This window comes from Chlorocebus sabaeus, chromosome 23 (genome assembly GCF_047675955.1).
Source record: "Chlorocebus sabaeus isolate Y175 chromosome 23, mChlSab1.0.hap1, whole genome shotgun sequence".
Classification (NCBI taxonomy): Eukaryota; Metazoa; Chordata; class Mammalia; order Primates; family Cercopithecidae; genus Chlorocebus; species Chlorocebus sabaeus.
The window spans coordinates 42,438,516-42,461,282 of NC_132926.1; the positions used below are offsets into that span (position 1 = coordinate 42,438,516).

At 49.5% G+C, this 22,767-nt stretch overlaps 1 long non-coding RNA gene across 5 annotated transcripts in view; it reads right to left on the reverse strand.

Annotated features, from left to right (window-relative positions):
* The window catches only part of LOC103244645 (uncharacterized), a 33,558-nt gene extending 11,144 nt beyond the window's left edge, over window positions 1-22,414 (reverse strand). Inside the window, exons 1-3 of one of the 5 annotated variants that reach the window (XR_012090839.1) lie at window positions 16,277-22,410; window positions 13,002-13,130; window positions 200-321 (exon numbers count right to left, since the gene is read on the reverse strand). This is a non-coding gene — a long non-coding RNA (uncharacterized lncRNA). Of the gene's footprint in view, window positions 1-199; window positions 322-13,001; window positions 13,131-16,276 lie in introns of all 5 variants that reach the window. The other 4 variants (XR_012090843.1, XR_012090841.1, XR_012090840.1 and 1 more) reach the window with 4 other exon arrangements.
* Window positions 22,415-22,767: the final 353 nt, after the last annotated feature.

Sequence of the window (22,767 nt, forward strand, 5' to 3'; positions counted from 1 at the left end):
TGTACACAGAATTCACATAAAACACTTCTATAACATACCAGAGTTCGCCGAACGTGGTGACTCATGCCTGTAATCCCAGCACTTTGGGAGGCCAAAGTGGGCAGATCACGAGTCAGGAGTTCGAGACCAGCCTGGCCAACATAGTGAAACCCTGTCTCTAATAAAAATACAAAAATTAGCTGGGTGTGGTGGCACGCACCTGTAGTCCCAGCTACTTGGGAGGCTGAGGCAGGAGAATCACTTGAACCCAGGAGGCAGAGGTTGTGGTGAGCCGAGATCCCGCCACTGCATTCCAGACTGGGCAACAGAGCAGGACTCCATCTCAAAAAAAAAAAAAAAAAAAATATATATATATATATACACACACACACACACACACACACACACACACACCCCAAAGTATGTTGGCTGCCTCAAGAAAAGCACTTATGCTATTGTTTGAGTTGCGAGCTGAACTAGCTGATTTTTTTATGGCACGTCATTTTTACTTGACAGAAAGACTGACAGGCAGTCTTAGATATTTGGCAGTTATTATCTCACAAATAATGAAGTCAGTCAGTCACTTCAAGGAAAATAACACACAGTATCTGTTGCCAATGATAACAGTCTTTTTTTTGTTTTTTTGTTGTTGTTTTTGGGGACAGGTCTCATTATGTTATCCAGGCTGGATGCAAACTCCTGGGCTCAAAGGATCTTCTCGCCTCAGCTTCCTGAATAGCTAGGTCTACAGGTACACACCGCTATGCCCAGCTAAAATTCTATTTTTATTTTGCATATTCTGCTTATGTATAAAATTGTAGTTTTTAAGCGAAATTTAAATTTTGAAAGACAGGTATACAACACTATAACACCATAAGCTTCACAGTTTCCTGGTACATTTCTGAAGAAATTGTCAATCACATCCACGGATGTGATTTTTTAATATGGCATAATGAAATGTGTTAATACTTGAGAGATCTTCATAACTCAGTGAACTAATATTTTTTATTTAAAAAATTATTTTGTTTGTTGTTCATGTTTTAGAGACAGAGTCTTGCTATATGTTGTCCAGACTAGCTTCGAACTCCTAGACTCAAGCAATCCTCCTGCCTCAGCCTTCCAAGTAGCTGGGACTCCGGCATTTTCTTTTTTTTCCCCTGAGACGGAGTTTCACACTGTCGCCCGGGCTGGAGTGCAGTGGTGAGATCTGGGCTCACTGCAACCGCCACCTCCCAGATTCAAGTGATTCTCCTGCCTCAGCCTCCCGAGTAGCTGGGATTATAGGCACCTGCCACCAATCCCAGCTAGTTTGGGTGTGTGTGTGTGTGTGTGTGTGTGTATTTTTAGTAGAGGTAGGGTTTCACTATGTTGGCCAGGCTGGTCTTGAACTCCTGACCTCATGATCCGCCTGCCTCGGCCACCCAAAGTGTTGGGATTACAGGCGCGAGCCACCGCGCCCAGCCTTCAGAAAAATTTGCTTTTCTTTTTTTTTTTTTGAGACCAAGTTTCACTCTTGTTGCCCAGGCTGGAGTGAAATGGCGTGATCTTGGCTCACTTCAACCTCCACCTCCCGGGTTCAAGCGATTCACCTGCCTCAGCCTCCTGAGTAGCTGAGATTACAGGCATGCGCCACCATGCCCGGCTAATTTTTTTGTATTTTTAGTAGAGATGGGGTTTCTCCATGTTGGTCAGGCTAGTCTTGAACTCCTGACCTTAGGTGATCCACCCGCCTTGGCCTCCCAAAGTGCTGGGATTACAGGCGTGAGCCACCGCACCCAGCCCAGAAAAATTTTCTAAATGATATGCATGCTGTTATAAAATCATGTGTGGATAAAAGATCCACTCAAAATGTGAGTTAGACAAGTGGACTTTAATAGTAATAGAATATGAAAAGCTCACTGATATGGTTTCAGGCCCCAAATGATATTAACCTTTAGGAAACTGCCACTTGTCGAGTTTTGGTGTAGTATCAAATTATCTGAAAAGGTTAATAAAGCACTACTCACTCTTTCAACTATAAATCTGTGTGAGGCCAGGTTTTCCTCATATACTTTAACCACAACAAAAACAAAATTATGTGCCTATCTATAATCACCACCAATTCAAAGTAAAAGCAGATATGAGAATCCAGCCCAGTCCCATGAGGCCTGTTTGCTCTATTAAACCAAATATTAATGAGATGTGCAAAAATGTAAAAACAGTGCCACTCTTCTTGCTCATTTTGTTTTGTTCTCGAAAACAAGGTTATTTTTCTTTCTTTCTTTCTTTCTTTTTTCTTAGTTGAGAAGGAGTCTCACTCTGTCACCCAGGCTGGAATGCAGTGGTGCGATCTCGGCTCACTGCAACCTCTGCCTCCAAGGTTCAAGAGATTCTTGTGCCTCAGTCTCCTGAGTAGCTGGGACTACAGGTTCGTGCCACCACACCCGGCTAATTTTTGTATTTTTAGTGTAGACGGGGTTTCACCATGTTGGCCAGGCTGGTCTCGAACTCCTGACCTCAAGTGATCTGCCCGCCTCTGCCTCCCAAAGTGCTGGGATTACAGGCATGAGCCACTGAGCCAGTCAAGGTTGCTATTTTTCATAAAAATATATTATCTATGATAACTGGTAATGGTATTATTACTGTTATTTTAAAATGAATTATTATTGACCAGGCATAGTGGCTCACATCTGTAATCTCAGCACTTTGGGAGGCCAAGGCAGGAGGATCACTTGAGGTCATGAGTTTGAGACCACCCTGACCAACATGGGGAAACCTCGTCTCTACTAATACAAAAATTAGCCAGGTATGGTGGTGCATGCCTGTAATCCCAGGAGACCAAGGCATGAGAATCACTTGAACCCAGGAGACGGAGGTTGCAGTGAGCCAAGATCACACCACTGCACTCAGCCTGGATGACAGAGTGAGACTCTGTCTTAAAAAAAAAAAAAAAATTAGCAGGGCATGGTGGTGTGAACCTGTAGTCCTAGCTACTCAGGAGGCTGAGGCAGGAGAATCACTTGAACCCGGGAAGAGGAGGTTGCAGTGAGCCAAGGTTATGCCACTGCACTCCAGCCTGGGCGACAGAGCAAAACTCCATCTCAAAATAAATAAATAAATAAATAAATAAATAAATAAATAAATAAAATGAATAAATACCTGTTTTTAAATTTTCCCAGTCTGAATTTCTAATATGACAAGTCTTGATAGATACAACTCATGTAAACAAAAGTTCTTTGGGGGTCCTTAGTAATTATTAAGCACGTAAAGGAGTCCTGGGAACAAAAAGGTTGACAGCCGCTGGCCTAGTGGTTTCAGGATAGGAAAGACAGGAATAGGCCTGCAGAAAGCCTGGATCAGCAGAGGCAGGCAGGGACCAAAAGGGGCTCCCAGAGAGAGAGAGTGCTTTTGAAGTCTGGGCGGGCAGGGTGGGGGAGGAGGGCTTGGAGCAGGGCGGGGACCACATGACTTCAGGGCAAGGGGTTCTGGCAGAGGCTTCTGGGAGTCCCTGACTTCTCTCTGCTGCCCCTGTAGGGGTTGTGAGTATGTAGGGGAAGGCCCCAAACATACAACAGACCACCACACACGTAGAGCTGAAACACAGCCCCGGAGCTCCCACCCTCCCCAGAAGGCTTCCACCCTGCCCTATCCCCAACCCAACCCTCACCCTCACCCACGAAAAGGATTTGGGCCTTAAAATTATCGTCACCACAGCGGTGCAGCAGACAATACAGAGGGGACATTATGCGCTGAGACAGAGAGGCCTCGTTGTTGGCGCAGCAGAGACAGCAGTGCTCTGTTCTGAGCAGGCTGGGGGCTGCTCGTGTGCTCAAGCAAGACCCCTCACACCCAGAATCACGTCCTCACCCAAATGCACACTCATGGACTCAGCCCGGGATGCCCCTCGGGTGCATGCTGAGGCACACAGGAGCCTTTGGATGTACCTCTCCAGCTTCTGTGCAAACCCCCACTCACCACTACCCGCTCTGGGCCCACACTACCAGCCCCACACATGCCCATGGACTCCGTGGCACAGGCTTTCCCACCTGGGGAACCCCGTGGGGGTGCAAGGGACATGAGGCAGCCACAGGGCCCTGAGGAAGCACACCCTGCCTGCACTGCCCTGCACCGCCTGGCTGGGATCACAGGGCACTGAAACCAGCAGCCGCCTAGGCTGGGCTAGACGTGCCTGGACCCACAGAAGGACACAAAGGCGGCGTTGTTGCTTTGCCAAACACTCCCAGCTCTGAAGTGGGAGGGAGGGACCTGGGCAACTGGCGCCCCTACCCCCAGCTCCTGGGCTGGCCCCGGAGCAAGACTGGACTTTAACCTCTTAGGCCACTACCAGTGCTTGGGCCAGAGGGCAAGCAGGAAGAAACTCAGGCCTCAGGATAAAACGTGCCAGAAGAAGGCTCCCAAGTCCAGAGCTTGAACTATACTGGGGTCTTATTTCTCCTGAGTCAGGATCTCTCTCCCTCCCAACATTTGTGCAGCTTGTTCCCTCTGCCTGGGAATTCCCTCCCCTCCTCTTCTCTGGAGAACTTTTCATTTTCCTTTAGGACATTGTTCAGAGAGCACCTCCCTCAAGAAGCCCTCCTGATCCCCGGGCTGAGCCAGTTACTCGTCTGTGCTGCCCCACCAAACAGGGAGCTCCAGATGCTCATGGGGGGGTCCCCAGCACCACACCGCCCTGCCCAGCCTGGGGTGGGCTCACAGGGAGCTGCAGCACCATCAGAGGAAGGGGTAAGTGGGCAAAGTTGGGCCATGGACTCAGTCACATCTCAGGTTGAGGACTGAGCAGCCCCAAGACCACACTGAGGCAGCAGAGGGAAGGGGGCAGAGTTACGAAGCCAGGTCTTAGACCAGGAGAGTCACCAGCCACCCCATCCAGGGACATGGAAGGACACAGGGGAATCCTCTGAAGAAGCCTGCTGTTGAACATGCAGGTCTTCGTCCTCCTTGCCTAGGACCTGCTTTCTCACCCATTGCCAAGTCCGACTCATCCAAGTCGTAGCTGTTTTTTATTTATTTATTTATTTATTTATTTATTTATTGAGACAGAGTCTCGCTCTGTCACGCAGGCTGGAGTGCAGCTGCGTGATCTCAGCTCACTGCAACCTCCATCTCCCAGGTTCAAGTGATTCTCCTGCCTCAATCTTCTGAGTAGCTGAGATTACATGCATGCGCCCCCATGGCCAGCTAATTTTTGTATTTTTAGTAGAGACGGGGTTTCACCATGTTGGCCAGGCTAGTCTCGAACTCCTGACCTCAAGTGATCCACCTGCCTCGGCCTCCCAAAGTGCTGGGATTACAAGTGTGAGCCACTGTGCCTGGCTGGTAGCTGTTTTTATATTTTATTTAACATTTACAGAGCATGTACTGTGTGCCAGGCACTGTTCTAGTGGATTTACATGTACATATTAACTCACTGAATCCTCACAACAACCTTTGAAATAGTACTATTATGATGCTCATTAAAAAAAATTTTTTTAGCCGGACGTGGTGGCTCATGCCTGTAATAAATAAATAAATAAATAAATAGTAAATAAATCATTAAAAATTTTTATTTTATTTTAGAGAGGGAGGTCTCCCTGTGTTGCCCAGACTAGTCTCAAACTCCTGGCCTCAAGCAATCCTCCTGTCTCGCCTTGCCAAAATGCTAAGATTAGAGGTGTGAGCCACTGTATCTGGCCTTATTATGCCCATTTTAAAGATGAGGAAAGTCAAGCACAGTGAGGTTAAATAACTCTTCCAAGGTCACAGGGCTATCATTGGAACCCAGAAAGTCATTTCTTTCAGGCAGCCTTCCCCAGCCTCTCAAACCAGATCAGGAGCCTTTGTTGTGAGCATCCCCAGTCCTAAATCCATCAGGTGTCACTGGTTTGGCTCCCTTCTCCTGATGGTGACACGCTTGAGGGTTCCCATAGGAATACATTTTTTCTGGGTCCCAGGAGTACAGCCTCTAGCACAACACCTGGCTCATGGGTTATTGACCAAATAACCAAAAGCATAAGAAGGATGGCTGGACTCCCACTACTCAAGGCGGGAGGGGGTAGGGGGTGCCCAGAAAGGCCTAAGGAGCTCTCTCCCCTCCCCACATCATCTGCTCTGCCACTGGCTGCAAGGCCTCTGCTGTCCCTGGGTACCTGGGGCTGTGGGAAACTGGGGAGGGAGAAAAGGAGGGACTACCGGGCCCACAGGGACACCTGAAGGCCTAGCTGCTCCCAGGACTCCATGTCCCTCCAGGCGAAGGGTCTCTTGAAATTCTCAGGCACCATGAACCAAAAAGAGAGGGTCATTTTCGGGTCTGCAGCCCCATTGTTCTCTTCTTAGACCCAAATTTCCAGCCAACTGGTTAGTTTTTCTAGCTTCCATCTAAGGTTTCCAAACTGCTGCTCAGACCCCAGCCAGTGGAGAGATAAGAATGGAGAGGGGCAGCTGCACCCGGTAGACCAGCCAGACTGCTGGGCCCTCACACTTCAGTGTTGTCCTCTGGACAGAGCCCCTTCCTCTAGAAGCTCTATTTCCATTGTCTGTGGCCCCAACAGGAAACACAACCAAGTTCCAGCCTCTCATTGACTGTCTCTGCACTTCTAAAGTGATCAATATCCACACCCGGAAAAATAGCCCCAGGATAGGCCCCACTGGCACTTCAGTCCAGTCTTCCCAGCCCTGAAATTGGGCTCAGTGAGTACCCTACAAAATGGGCAGAAAAAGGTTGCAAATATTTTGTATTTATTTTGTCACTTTGTCACCTAGGCTGGAGTGCATGGTTCACTGCAGCCTCAACTTCCCAGGCTCAAGTGATCTGTCTCAGTCTCCGGAGTAGCTGGGACCACAGGGCTGCATCACCATGCCCAGCTAATTTTTTTAATCTTTATTTTATTCTTTTTTATTTTTTTGGAGATGGAGTCTCTCTCTGTTGCTCAGGCTGGAGTGCAGTGGCGTGATCTCGGCTCATTAAAACCCGCCTCCCAGGTTCAAGCGATTCTCCTGCGTCAGTCTCCGAGTAGCTGGGATTACAGGCACACACCACCGTGCCCGGCTAATTTTTTGTATTTTTAGTAGAGATGAGGTTTCACCATATTAGCCAGGATGGGTCTCAGTCTGACTTCGTGATCTGCCCCTCTTGGCCTCCCAAAGTGCTGGGATTACAGGCGACTGATTTTTTTTTTTTTTAAATTTTGTAGAGACAGGGTTTCACCATGTTGTTCTTGAATTCCTGGGCTCAACGGATCCGCCTACCTCAGCCTCCCAATGTGTTAGGATTACAGACATGAGCCACAGTGTCCGACCAGGTTGCAGATCTTTAGGGAGGAGTCCCTGTCCCCTCTCCCACTTCAAGGGTATATTTCCTGGCCTACCAAAGGGTTAGCTCATCTGTTAATGCTATTCAAACCTGGTGTCATCTGTGAAGGTGACTGAAGATAACACCTCCATGAAAGGAGCTGGGGTCTTCCCAACCCTCATGTAGGGGGTGTGTGTGTGTGCGTCTGTGTGTGTGTGCACGTGCGTGTGCATGCGCATGTGTGTGTGGCTGGACAGAGGCAGCTCCCAAACTCCTATTCAGCAAGGACTTCAGGTAGCAGTCTGTTTGAAAGGGAGCTGGGGGCCTTGCTTGAAGCTGTATGGATAACTGCTGTTTGTACTTAAATAATAAGTTATAGTAGATCAATAAAAACAGCAACGTTTTCTAAAAGTGCTTCATATAAAATGAAGAAAATGTCAGTTGCCCATATAAAACAATTAATTATTGAGCTGGGTGCAGTGGCATGGACTGTAGTCCCAGCTACTTGGGAGGTTGAGGTGGGGAGATCTCTTGAACTTAGCAGTTGAAGGTCAGCCTGGGCAACACAGTGAGACCCCATTTCAAAACAAAAAATTAATTATTGTTATTATGATGATAATAGATTTCATGAACACCAAGGACCGTCAAGTAATTTCCTTTTCCCCGACCTGGGTGGTGAGGGCTGCCTGGACTGAATGAGGCCACATCCTTGGAAATGTAAATCAACATCAACTTCAACTAAAAAAATATGCTCCAAGCCACAAAGCCCTGGACTGGCCCTTTGGGGAAGAGAGATGTGATGAACCCCTAGATCTGCCCTCTCAGGCTGAATACCCACTAACTATGTTGGACACCTTTCACTATCCTTTGGGACCACCCTACAAAGGAGCAGTGAACTGCTATACTTCTTGCTCATTTTTTTTTCTTTAAAGATTGGGTCGGCCGGGCGTGGTGGCTCATGCCTGTAATCCTAGCACTTTGGGAGGCTGAGGCAGGTGGATAACCTGAGGTCAGGAGTTCAAGACCAGCCTGACTAACATGGTGAAACCGTCTCTACTAAAAATACAAAAATTAGTGGGGCACAGTAGCAGGTGCCTGTAATCCCAGCTACTTGGGAGACTGAGGCAGGAGAATCACTTGAACCCGGGAGGCGGAGGTTGCAGTGAGCCGAGATCGTGCCACTGCACTCCAGCCTGGGCAACAGAGTGAGATTCCATCTAAAAAAAAAAAATGGGGTCTTGCGGCTGGGCGTGGTGGCTCACACCTGTAATCCCAGCACTTTGGGGGGCCGAGGTGAGTGGATCACATGAGGTCAGGAGTTCAAGACCAGCCTGACCAACATGGTGAAACCCCAACTCTACTAAAAATACAAAAACTAGCTGGACGTGGTGGTGCATGCCTGTAATCCCAGCTACTCAGGAGGTTGAGGTAGGAGAATCGCTTGAACATGGGGGGCGGAGGTTGTAGAGAGCTGAGATCACACCATTGCACTCCAGCCTGGGCAACAGAAAGAGACTGTGTCTCAAAAGAAAAATAAAAAGATGGGGCCTTGCTTTGTCACCTGTAGTGTAGTGCAGTGGCACAATCATGGCTCACCGCAGCCTTGACCTCCCTGGCTCAAGTTATCCTCCCACCTCAGCCTCCAGAGTAGCTGGGAATACAGACACATGCCACTATGCCTGGCTAATTTTTTAATTTTTTTAGAGTCAGGGTCTTGCTATGCTGCCCAGGCTGGTCTCGAACTCCTGGGCTCCCAAATTGTTGGGATTACAGGCGTGAACCACCACACCCAGTCTAAAAGACTGGCTTTGTCACCCAGGCTGGAGGGCAGTGCACTGCAGCTTTGAAGTCCTAGGCTCAAGCCATCCTGCCATCTCAGCCTCCTGAGTTATGCTGAGCATTTATCATCTATTTGCTCCCCACTACAGTCCCATCTTATTAATAAAAAACAAACAAACAAACAAAAACTCTGAGGCTTATAAAGTTTGTTGCCCTCTCAAGATCACAGAGCCAATATGTAATACAAATAAGATTTAAACCCAGGCCCCAGGCCAGGCACGGTGGCTCATGCCTGTAATCCCAGGATTTTGGGAGGCGAAGGCAGAAGGATCACTTGATCCTGGGAGTTCGAGACCAGCCTGGGCAATATACGGAGGTTCTGTCTCTACAAAAATATAAAAATTAGCTGGGTGCGGTGGACCACGCCTGTAATCTCAACACTTTGGGAGGCCAAGGCAGGTGGGTCACGAGGTCACGAGATCGAGACTATCCTGGCCAACACAGTGAAACCCTTCTCTAATAAAAATACAAAAAATTAGCTGGCATGCTTGGGGCACCTGTAGTCCCAGCTACTCGGAGGCTGAGGCAGGAGAATGGCGTGAACCCGGGACGCGGAGCTTGCAGTGAGCTGTGATCACCTGTGCACTCCAGCCTGGGTGACAGAGCAAGACTCTATCTCGAAAAAAAAAAAAAAAAAATTAGGCTGGGCGCAGTGACTCACACCTGTAATCCCAGCACTTTAGGAGGCCAAGGCAGGCAGATCACGAGGTCAGGAGTTAAAGACCATCCTGGCTAACACAGTGAAACCCTGTCTCTACTAAAAATACAAAAAATTAGCCGGGCGTGGCGGTGGGCGCCTGTAGTCCCAGCTATTTGGGAGGCTGAGGCAGGAGAATGGCGTGAACCCGGGAAGCGGAGCTTGCAGTAAGCCGAGATTGCGCCACTGCACTCCAGCCTGGCCAACATGGTGAAACCCTGTCTATACTAAAAATACAAAAAAAATTATCCAGGTGTGGTGGTACACACCTGTATTTCCAGCTACTCAGGAGGCTGAGACAGGAGAATTGCTTGAACCCAGGAGGCAGAGGTTGCAGTGAGCTGAGATGACACCACTGCACTCCATTCTGGGCAACAAGAGGGAAACTCCATCTAGGAAAAAAAGAAAAGGCTGGGCCGGGCGCGGTGGCTCAAGCCTGTAATCCCAGCACTTTGGGAGGCCGAGACGGGCGGATCACGAGGTCAGGAGATCGAGACCATCCTGGCTAACCCGGTGAAACCCCGTCTCTACTAAAAAAATACAAAAAAAAAAACTAGCCGGGCGAGGTGGCGGGCGCCTGTAGTCCCAGCTACTCGGGAGGCTGAGGCAGGAGAATGGCGTGAACCCGGGAGGCGGAGCTTGCAGTGAGCAGAGATCCGGCCACTGCACTCCAGCCTGGGCGACAGAGCGAGACTCCGTCTCAAAAAAAAAAAAAAAAAAAAAAAAGGCTGGGCGCGGTGGCTTATGCCTTTAATCCCAGCACTTTGGGAGGCCCAGGCAGATGGATCACGAGGTCAGGAGTTTGAGACCAGCCTGACCAACATGATGAAACCCCATCTCTACCAAAAATTACCTGGGCATAGTAGTGTGCACCTGTAATCCCAGCTACTCGGGAGGCTGAGGCAGGAGAATCGTTTGAACCCGTGAGGCCGAGGTTGCAGTGAGCCGAGATTATGCCTGCACTCCAGCCTGGGCGACAAGAGCAAAATTCCATCTCAAAAAAAAAAAAAAAAAAGACTTAGATCTAAATACCAGTCTGTCACACCTCCAATCCCTGGGCACACAAAATGTGTGTGATAAGGGCCCAGAGAGCCTCACAAATAGAATTGTGGGGGCATAAGAGATAAAGGGCACCCCCTTGCTTATGTGGGGAGGCGAGGGGACTCTAGGTGGAGGGAATAGCACAGGCAAAGAAAGGTTCTCAGGTGGGAACCTGTGTAGCGTTAAGGGAGAGGGAAGTGGCTATTTGTTCAGTCTGTGGAGCACAGGATGGTGGGAAAGTGGGTCCTGAGCAGGTAAGAGCAAGGCTGTGACTCCAGGGAGGGCAGTGGACTTCATTCCATCAGCAGTGGCAACTAATGGCTCAGCGAATCTGAATCCTGGCTTTGTCACCAACCAGTTGAGGTACCTTGGAAAAAATCTCTTCTCCTCTCCAAGCCTCAGTTTCCTCATTTGTAAAATGGAAATAATAATGGTATCTGCCTAGCAGGGTTGTTGTAGGGATTCACAAAAAGGCTCTATGCCCAGATTAAGGTAATCACTCAAGAACTGAGAACTGTTGTTACTGAGCAATGGGGAGCCGCTGAGGGCTCCTGACAGACAGGGACACAAGTAAAGCTGGGCAGGGAAAGGGCTGACCCAGCTAGCTGCTCACCCTCACCACAAAGAAGCCTGGAGCTCAAGAAGAGTGGAAGCAGATTGTGGGTCTGGGCCAGCTGCCTCATTGAAGGTTTCTTTGACAACTCCTGTTTTATCTTTTTTTTTCAAGACAGGGCCTTGCTCTGTCACCCAGGCTGGAGTGCACTGGCACAATCACGGCTCACTTTAGCCTCAACTTCCTGGGCTCAAGCAATCCTCCTATCTCAGCCTCCTGAATAGGTGGGCTTACAAGTGCGTCACCACACCCAGCTAATTTTTGCTTTTATTTTTATTATTTATTTTTTGAGACAGAGTTTTGTTCTGTCACCCAGGCTGGAGTGCAGTGGTGTGATCTCAGCTTACTGCAACTTCCAGCTCCCAGGTTCAAGCGATTTTCCTGCCTCAGCCTCCTGAGTAGCTGGGACTACAGGCACCCACCACCACGCCCATCTGATTTTTGTATTTTTAGTAGAGACAAGGTTTCACCAGGCTGGTCTCGAACTTCTGACCTCAGGTGATCCACCCGCCTCGGCCTCCCAAAGTGCTGGGATTACAGGTGTGAGCCACTGTGCCTCGCCTCACATCACTCTACTTTAATGCTCACCTAGCACTCCTCCCCATCTGATACTTTCTTATTTAGCTATGACCAGTCTGTCTTACTCAACCAGACTGCATGCTCCATGAGAGCAGGACTTAGTCTGTCTTGTGCATCTCTGTGTCCTTACCACACAGGACAGTGCCTGGCACATAGCAGGTGCCAGTGTAAATACTTATGGAGATAAAGACGGAAAGAAGGAACAGGCGTGAGGGAGGACATAAATGAATAAAGACAGATTAATAAAGAACAAAATCTGGGTTCTGGTCCCAAAGACTAGGAGGCTCCTTTGAAACCTCAGTCACCCACTCTGTAGAATGCGCAGGCCCTCTAGCCCTGAGGCTCTTCGATCAGTGCCATCGTGGTCACACTGTGGGATCCAACCCCTCCCTGCAGTGCTGTCACAGGCCTACCTCTGGAGCCAACCTCCCTTCCCCACACCCCATCTCAGAGAGGCAAAAATTAATTTCCTTTGGTATAAACTGATTTTGATGAGCCCAGTCCCTGGCGAGTCTTCACAGACCCCTGGGGTAGCAATGCAGGGAACAGCAGGCAGCAGTATGACTTATGGGCGTCGAGGCCCCAGACACCCAGCTGCTTCTGATGGCTCTGGACATTTCCAGTCCCCCTAAATCAGCTGCCACACAGTGACCTGGAGCGCTGCCCAGCCTGTCCTCAGTCTCGGCTGGTGCCCCTGACAGGCGCCTCCCACGTCAGGGGGTGCAGTCTGCATGGAAGTAGGTGACTTCATCAGGCTGACTCACCCCAGTTGGCCACTGGGGATGGACTGCAGGAGGGAGGTCGCAGTCCCCTCCAGCCTGGAGCTTTGGCAGGAATCCTCACCCTCCCTCTGCACCCTTAGGGGTTCCCCAAACCAGACTGTGCACTACCCTACTCCATACCATCCGTCCTCCAGAATCCACACTGATGGTCCTGCAAATAGTCCAGGACTTTGGCTTAGAACCCAGGCCCACTGCCCCTCTTACCAGCCAGGCAAAGTGGACCAGCACTGTAACGTCTGAGATTCAGTTTCTTCATCTGTAAAATGGCCATGGTGACCCCTGCTCCATCTACTCCCAAGAAGTATTGGGTGAATCTGGCTGATGTGAGAAGGTCTTGGAGATAGGAAAGTACCATGTGAGGGGTGGATGGGAAGCTAGATCAGTGGACCCCCATGCCACAACATTAAACCCAGACCTCTTCTCCTGGTCTGCAGTGCCCTAAATGAATGCCCTCCCCTCTGCCCCCTTATACTCCACCTTCTGCCTCATTTAGCATCTTTTTTTTTTTTTTTTTTTTGAGACAGAGTCTTGCTCAGTTGCCCAGGCTGGAGTGCAGTGGCGTGATCTCAGCTCACTGCAAGTGCCGCCTCCCGGGTTCATGCCATTCTCCTGCCTCAGCCTCCCGAGTAGCTGGGACTACAGGCGCCCGCCACCATGCCCAGCTAATTTTTCTGTAGTTTTAGTAGAGACGGGGTTTCACCATGTTAGCCGGGATGGTCTCGATCTCCTGACCTCGTGATCCGCCTGCCTCGGCCACCCAAAGTGCTGGGATTATAGACGTAAGCCACCGCGCCCGGCCCTCATTTAGCATCTTTAAGTTCCACAGATAGGCTGCGCTCCTTCCTATTTCAGGCCTCTGGGGTGCTATTCTCCCAGCCTAGAACTGGGAACTCTTCCTTCCCACCCTATCTTCTTTGCCTGGCTCAATCCTATTGAACCCCTAACTCTCATCATCTTGGAGGATGGATGGTATGAGGTAGGATGGGGCATAGTCTGGTTTGGGGAACACCTAAGGGTGCAGAGGAGTTCAACTGAAATATCACTTCCTCCAAGAAACCTTTCTTGTCAAACCCCTCAGTTTGACATCAGGGGCCCCATGTCTGTGTCCCTACAGTCTAGCTGTTCCCCTACATTATCGCCATTGTCTCACATCTGCCTCCTAGATGCTGGCCTTGTTCTCCCCAGTACTGGCCAGTTCTCTCCTCATGCCTGCTGCTCGCTAACATGGGCTGATCTGAACTGCAGGCCTATGTCTTTTCCCGTTGGCTGACAGTCGCTTTCTGAAGCACTGTGTTGAGGAGGATTCTGAGGCTGCACACACATGCACACAGAAGCACCATGCCCGGCACAAAGTGAGCCATCAATACACGTCCGCTGCTAAATTAACACTGGTGTTGCTATTGGGAGTTGGTTTTTAGGATCTGCACCCTCCGCTAACCTGTCCTTAGTCTCACATTTGTGGCAACCCAGGGTTGGGGAAGGGAACCAAAAAGGACTTCTGTTCTCAAATTACCTAAAGACACCTGCCTCCAACAGAAAGAATATCAACATGGAGTCAGGAGTCCTGAGTTTGAGACTGGCACTGCCCTGCTGACTTGCTTAGGGGACTGATTCTGACTCTGGGTCTCAGTATTTTCACCTATAAAACAGGAATAGTTCTCACCTTACAGGGAGCTGTAAGGACCAACTTCAAAAATCCAGAGGCAGGTCGAGCGCAGTGGCTCACGCCTGTAATCCCAGCACTTTGGAAGGAGGTAAGTGGATCACCTGAGGCCATGAGTTCGAGACCAGCCTGGCCAACATGGTGAAACCCCATTTCCACTAAAAATACAAAAATTAGCCAGGCGTGATGGCAGGCGCCTGTAATCCCAGCTACTCGGGAGGCTGAGGCAGGAGAATCACTTGAACCTGGGAGGTAGATGTTGCAGTGAGCTGAGACCGCGCCATCGCAGTCCAGCCCAGGTGACAAGAGTGAAACTCCATCTCAAAAAAAACAAAAACAAAAACAAAAAACAACTGTACAGGCGCGGTGGCTCACGCCTGTAATCCCAGCACTTTGGGAGGCTGGAGCAGGTGAATCACGAGGTCAGGAGTTCAAGACCAGCCTGGCCAAGATGGTGAAACCCTGTCTCTACTAAAAATACAAAAAATTAGCCAGAAGTGGTGATGAGCGCCTATAATCCCAGCTACTCGGGAGGCTGAGGCAGATAATTGCTTGAACCCGGGAGGGGGAGATTGCAGTGAGCCGAGATCTCACTGCACTCCAGCCTGGGCAACAGAGCAAGACTCCATCTCAAAAAAAAAAAAAAAATACATCCAGACACAGGGGCCTGGTTCACCTTGACAAAGAACACTCCTCAGCCTACACCTCTGAGGACTGGGTATAGGCTCAGAGGGTGGGGACCCCAGAACTAGGGCCATTACCAGCCATGGTAGAGTCCTTACTCCTAGGCCCCCACCCTGAGATCCCTGTCTTTACACAATTATAGGGCCTACTGTGAAACCTTTTTTTTCTTTAGAGACAAGGTCTTACTGTCACCCTGGCTGGAGGGCAGTGGCACAATCACAGCTCACTGCAGCCTGGACCTCCCAGACTCAAGAGCTCCTCCCACCTCAGCCTCCCAAGTAACTGGGACTAAAGGTGACTGCTACCATGCCCAGCTAATTTTTGTAATTTTTGTAAAGACAGGGTCTCCCAGGTTGGTCTTGAACTCCTAGGCTCAAACTACCCTTCTGCCTTGGCCTCCCTAAGTGCTGAGATTACAGGCGTGAGTCACTCACTGTGACCAGCCAGTAAAATCTTCAGAGCAGGGTCAAACCTCCACTCTCTCCCTCTCCAGCTGTGTGACACTGGGCAAGTCCACCTCACTGGATGTGTTTCTTCATTTATTTATTTATTTTTGAGACAGGGCCTTATGCCGTCACCCAGCCTGGAGTGGTGGCACACTCACAGCTCACTGAAGCCTCGACCTCCTGAGCTCCAGCAATCCTCTCACCTCGGCCTCCCTAGTAGCTGGGACTACTGGCGTGTACCACCACGACTGGCTAATTTTGGTATTTTTTGTAGAGACAAAGTTTCACCATTGTATTAGTCTGTTTTCACATGGCTGATAAAGATATACCCGAAACTAGCAGGGCACGGTAACTCACACCTGTAATCCAAGCACTTTGGGAGGCCGAGGCAAGTGGATCACAAGGTCAGGAGATCAAGACCATCCTGGCTAACATGGTGAAACCCCGTCTCTACTAAAAATACAAAAAAATTAGCCAGGGATGGTGGTGGGCACCTGTAGTCCCAGCTACTCAGGAGGCTGAGGCAGGAGAATGGCGTGAACCTTGGAGGTGGAGCTTGCAGTGAGCTGAGATTGCGCGACTGCATGCCAGCCTGGGCGACAGAGCGAGACTCCGTCTGGAAAAAAAAAAAAAAAAAAAAACACATACCTGAAACTGGGAATAAAAACAGGTTTAATTGAACTTACAGTTCCACATGGCTGGGGAGGCCTCAGAATCATGGCGGGAGGTGAAAAGCACTTCTTACATGACGCTGGCAAGAGAAAAATGAGAATAAGCAAAAGTGGAGACCCCTGATAAACCCATCAGATCTTATGAGACTTACTCACTATCACAAGAATAGCACAGAAAGACCAGACCCTACGATTCAATTACCTCCCACTGGGTCCCTCCCACAACAGGTGGAAATTATGGGAGACACAATTCAAGTTGAGATTTGGGTGGGGACACAGCCAAACCATATGATTCCGACCCTGGCTCCCCCAAATCTCATGTCCTCACATTTCAAAACCAATCATGCCTTCCCAACAGTCCCCCAAAGTCTTTTTTTTTCTTTTTCTTTTTTTTTTGAGACGGAGCCTCGCTGTGCCGCTCAGGCTGGAGTGCAGTGGCGTGATCTCCACTCACTGCAAGCTCTGCCCCCCAGGCTCACGCCATTCTCCTGCCTCAGCCTCCCATGTAGCTGGGACTACAGGCGCCCACCACTGTGCCTGGCCAATTCTCTGCATTTTTAGTAGAGACGGTGTTTCACAGTGTTAGCCAGGATGGTCTCGATCTTCTGACCTCGTGATCCACCCGTCTCGGCCTCTCAAAGTGCTGGGACCACAGGCGTGAGCCACCGCCCCGGCCCCCCAAAGTCTTACTCATTTTACCATTAACCCAAAAGTCCACAGTCCAAAGTCTCATCTGAGACAAGGCAAGTCCCTTCCACCTATAAGCCTGTAAAATCAAAAGCAAGCAGCCAGGTGCAGTGGTTCGCACCTGTAATCACAACACTTTGGGAGGCCAGGGTGAGTGGGTCATTTGAAGTCAGGAATTTGAGACCAGCCTGGCCAACATGGTGAAACTCCGCCTCTACTAAAACTACAAAATTAGCTGGGCGTGGTAGCATGCGCCTGTAGTCCCAGCTACTTAGGAGGCTGAGGCAGAAGAATCACTTGATTTTTTTTTTTTTTTTTTGAGACAGAGTCTCGCTCTGTTGCCCAGGCTGGAGTGCAGTGGCCGGATCTCAGCTCACTGCAAGCTCTGCCTCCCAGGTTCACGCCATTCTCCTGCCTCAGCCTCCCGAGTAGTTGGGATTACAGGCACCCGCCACCTCGCCCGGCTAATTTTTTTTGTATTTTTAGTAGAGACGGGGTTTCACCGTGTTAGCCAGGATGGTCTTGATCTCCTGACCTCGTGATCCGCCCGTCTCGGCCTCCCAAAGTGCTGGGATTACAGGCTTGAGCCACCACGCCCAGCCAGGAGAATCACTTGAACCTGGGAGGTGGAGGCTGCAGTGAGCTGAAATCATGCCACTACCCTCCAGCCTGGGCAACAGAGTGAGACTCTGTCTTAAAAAAAAAAAAAAAGCCAGGTGTGGTGGCTCATGCTTGTAATCCCAGCATTTGGGCGGCCAAGGAAGGTTAATCACCTGAGGTCAGGAGTTTGAGACCAGCCTGGCCAATATGGTGAAATCCCATCTCTACTAAAAATAAAAAATCAGCCGAGTGTGGTGGCACATGCCTGCAGTCCCAGCTACTCGGGAGGTTGAGGCAGGAGAATCGCTTGAACCTGGGAGGCGGAGGTTGCAGTGAGCCAAGATCATGCCACTGCACTCCAGTCTGGGCGACAGAGTGAGACTCCATCTCAAAAAAAAAAACAAAAACTAAAGCAAGCTAGTTACTTCCTACATACAATGGGGGTACAGGTATTGGGTAAATATAGCCATTCCGAATGGGAGAAATTGGCCAAAACAAAGGGGTCATAGTCCCCATGCAAGTTCAAAATCCAGCGGGGCAGTCAAATTTTAAAGCTTCAAAATGGTCTCCTTTGACTCCAGGTCTCACATCCAGGTCACACTGATGCAAGAGGTAGGTTCCCATGGTCTTGGGCAGCTCCGCCCCTGTAGCTTTGCAAGGTACAGCCTCCCTCCTGGCTGCTTTCACGGGCTGGTGTTGAGTGTCTGCAGCTTTTCCAGGCACATGGTGCAAGCTGTTGGTGGATCTACCATCCTGGGGTCTGGAGGGTGGTGGCCATCTTCTCACAACTCCACTAGGCAGTGCCCCAGCTGAGACTCTGTGTGGGGGCTCTGACCCCACATTTCCCTTCCACACTGCCCTAGCAGAGGTCCTCTATGACAGCCCTGTCCCTGTAGCAATTTTTGCCTGGGCATCCAGGACTTTCCATACATCTTCTGAAATCTAGGTGGAGGTTACAAAACCTCAATTCTTGACTTCTGTGCATCTGCAAGTTCAACATAACGTGGAAGCTGCCAAGGCTTGGGGTTTCCACCCTCTGAAGTCAAAGTCCATTATGTATCTTGGCCCCTTTCAACCACGGCTGGAGCAGCTGGAACACATGGCACCAAATCCCTAGGCTGCACACAGCACGGGGACCCTGGGTCCAGCCCATGAAACAACTTTTTTCTCCTGGGCCTCCAGGCCTGTGATGGGAGAGGCCGCCATGAAGGTCTCTGACATGGCCTGGAGACGTTTTCCCCATGGTCTTGGGGATTAACATTAGGCTCCTTACTACTTATGCAAATTTCTGCAGCCAGCTTGAATTTCTCCCCAGAAAAAGGGTTTTTCTTTTCTATCGCATAGTCAGGCTGCAAATTTTCCAAACTTTGCTCTGCTTCCCTTATAAGACTGAATGCCTTTAACAGCACCCAAGTCACCTCCTGAATGCTTTACTGCTTAGAACAGTCTTCTACCAGATACCCTAAATCATCTTTCTCAAGTTCAAAGTTCCATAAATCTCTAGGGCAGAGGCAAAATGCCACCAGTCTCTTTGCTAACACATAACAAGAGGCCAGGCACAGTGGCTCAAGCCTGTAATCCCAGTACTTTGGGAGGCCAAGGCAGGCAGATCACAAGGTCAGGAGATTGAGACCATCCTGGCCAACACAATGAAATCTTGTCTCTACTAAAAATACGAAAAATTCACCGAGTGTGGTGGTGGGCGCCTGTAGGCCCAGCTACTCAGGAGGCTGAGGCAGAAGAATGGCAGGAACCCAGGAGGCAGAGCTTGCAGTGAGCAGAGATTGCACCACTACTCCAGCCTGGGCCACAGAGTGAGACTCCATCTCAAAAAAAAAAAAACAAAAAAACCCAGGTGTGGTGGCTCACACCTGTAATCCCAGCACTTTGGAAGGCCAAGGTGGGCAGATCACCTGAGATCAGGAGTTCAAGACCAGCCCGGCCAACATGGCAAAACTCCGTCTCTACTAAAAATACAAAAATTAGCCAGGCATGGTGGTGGGCACCTGTAATCCCAGCTACTTGGGAGGCTGAGGCAGGAGAATCACTTGAACCTGGAAGGCAGAGTTTGCAGTAAGCCCAGATCGTGCCATTGCACTCCAGCCTGAGTGACAGAGCAAGACTCTGTCTCAAAAAAAAAAATTAATTGGCCGGGCACGGTGGCTCATGCCTGTAATCCCAGCACTTTGGGAGGCCGAGATGGGCAGATCATGAGGTCAGGAGATCGAAACCATCCTGGCTAACCCAGTGAAACCCCATCTCTACTAAAAAATACAAAAATTAGCCGGGCGAGATGGTAGGCGCCTGTAGTCCCAGCTACTCGGGAGGTTGAGGCAGGAGAATGGTGGGAACCTGGGAGGCGGAGCTTTCAGTGAGCTGAGATCTAGCCACTGCATTCCAGCCTGGGCGACAGAGCGAGACTCCATCTCAAAAAAAAAAATTAATTAAATAAATAAATAAATAATGAGAGTCACCTTTACTCCAGTTCCCAACAAGTTCCTCATGTCCATCTGAGACCACCTCAGCCTGGACCTTATTGTCCATATCGTTATCAGCACTTTGAGCAAAGCCATTTGACAAGTCTCTAGGAAGTTCCAAACATTCCCTCATTTTCCTGTCTTCTTCTGAGCCCTCTAAACTGTTCCAACTTCTGCCTGTTACCCAGTTCCAAAGTTGCTTCCACTTTTTTTGGTATCTTTTCAGCAACACCCCATTCCTGGTACCAATTTACTGCATTCGTCCATTTTCATACTGTTGATAAAGACATACCTGAAACTGGGAATAAAAAAAGACTTAATTGAAATTACAGTTCCACATGGCTGAGGAGGCCTCAGAATCATGGTGAGAGGTGAAAAGCACTTCTTACATGGTAGCAGCAAGAGAAAGATGAAGAAGAAGCAAAAACAGAAATCCCTGATAAATCCATCAGATCTCATGATACTTATTCACTATCACAAAAATAGCACAGGAAAGACCAGCCCCCATGATTCAATTACCTCTCTCTGGGTCCCTCCCACAACACATGGGAATTACGGGAGATACAATTCAAGTTGAGATTTGGGTGGGGACACAGCCAAATCATATCAACCATGTTGTTCAGACTGGTCTTGAACTCCTGAGCTCAAGTTATCCACCCACCTCAGCCTCCCAAAGTGTTGCGATTACAGGGGTGAGCCAAATGGTTTGCAGTGAGCCAAGATTGCACCACTGCACTCCAGCCTGGGCGACAAACCGAGACAAAAAATAAAATAAAAATAAAAATTAGCCAGGTGTGGTGGCGCATGTTTGTAGCTCCAGCTACTCTGGAGGTTGAGGGGGAAGAATCACTTGAACCACTTGAGAATCACTTGAGGGGGTAGGTCACCGGGAGTTGAGATCACACCACTGCACCCCAGCCTGGGCAACAGAGTGAGACTCAATCTCAGAAAAAAAAAAAAAAAAAAAGATTAACTGAGATAATTGGGTAAAGCATGCACTTAGCATTTGACTTGAGGTCTAGTAAGTGCCCAGTAAATATTACCAATAATAATAATCATCATCGTCATCATCATCCCCCTGAATGTTGTGGCTATGCACGGTTTAAGATATCCATGTTGATCCTGGTCCTTGGTCCTTCCACATCATAACTCCTGGAACCCTCACAGGTGTCATCCCCACTTCCCAGATGAGCAAAGTGAGGCTTAGAGAGCCTGGGGCTTTTCAGACTGAAAAATTCCAGAAGACAGAGGCCTTCCCTCCCAAACCTGTGCTCCTCTTAGAACTGAGGCTGTGTCTCCCCATCAGACTAGGTGTTTTGCCTCCCTCCTTTGCCAGGGCTCGTTTTTAGGCCTCCAGCTAAGCTTAGAGGAGAAGAGGGGTGAGGTCCAGCCTCCCTGCCTCCTGTGTGGCACAAAGAGAGGTTCAGGCTATGGACAAAGGTCAGCACAGGACTGCCTGGTCTTAGCTGCCCCAGTTGATGCAGGGAGGCCTCATGACTGCCCCTATCCACCTCCAAAATGTCTCCAGCTTCCCACCTGAATAGGCTAAGCCTTTGAAATGAGGCTGCAGCACTGGAGATGATGGCTAGTGGTGGGGTAGGGGGGAGTCAGCAGCTCCCTGGCCCCCCATGTCCCCCTACAGGCACTCCTATCAGTATTGGCTGGTCAGCATTGGCCACCACAGCCCTGGGGGATGGCTCTGGGTGCCCATGCCATGACAGAAGAAGTATAAAAGCTTCCAGCGCACCAGCAAGCCAGGGTGAATAGGGGCCAACTCCTTCATGCAAGCAGGCTCTAGATGCCCACCTGCTAGCAGGAAATAATAGCATCAGATAGCAACCACCAGGACACACACACACACACACACACACCAAACTCTGCACCACTTAGTAGAGTGATACCATGGGCCCTGGCATTCCAGACTCAGGATCAAATCCTGTTTACACTACTTTCCAGTTGTGCAAACTTGGGTAGTATTATGGGTTGAATTGGGTACCTCCAAAAATTCATAAGTTAAAGTCTTTAATAAGCCTTCAGTATCTCAGAATGTGACCTTACTTGGGAATAGAGTCTTTACAGATAAATTCAAGTTAAAATGAGGTCTTTGGCCAGGCGCAGTGGCTCACGCCTGTAATCCCAGCACTTTGGGAGGCTGAGGCGGGCGGATCACCTGAGGTCAGGAGTTCAAGACCAGCCTGGCCAACATGGTGAAAGCCCATCTCTACTAAAAATAAAAAAATTACCCTGGCGTGGTGGTAGGAGCCTGTAAGCCCAGCTACTCAGGAGGCTGAGGCAGGAGAATTGCTTGAACCCAGGAGATGGAGGTTGCAGTGTGCCGAGATCGTACCATTGCACTCTAGCCTCGGCAACATAGAGAGACTCTGTCTCAAAAAAAAAAAAAAAAAAGAGGTCTTTGGGGTGGGCCCTAATCAATATGACTGGTGTCCTCATAAGCAGGGGTAGTTTGGAAACAGATATGCACAGAGGTTAGACAAGGTGAAGAGACAAAGAGACGCAGGGAAAAGGTGGCCATCTACAAGCCAAGGAAAGAGGCCTGAACAGATCCTTCCTTCACAGCCCTCAGAAGGGTCCTCCCAAGACCTTGAATTTAGACATCTGGTTTCCAGAACTGTAAGCCACCCAGTCTGGGGTATTTTGTTATGCAAGCCCTAGCAAGACGATACAGGCAATGACTGTTTCTTGCAGCCTCAGCTCCCAAACGCCTAAGCAGAAATTATCAGA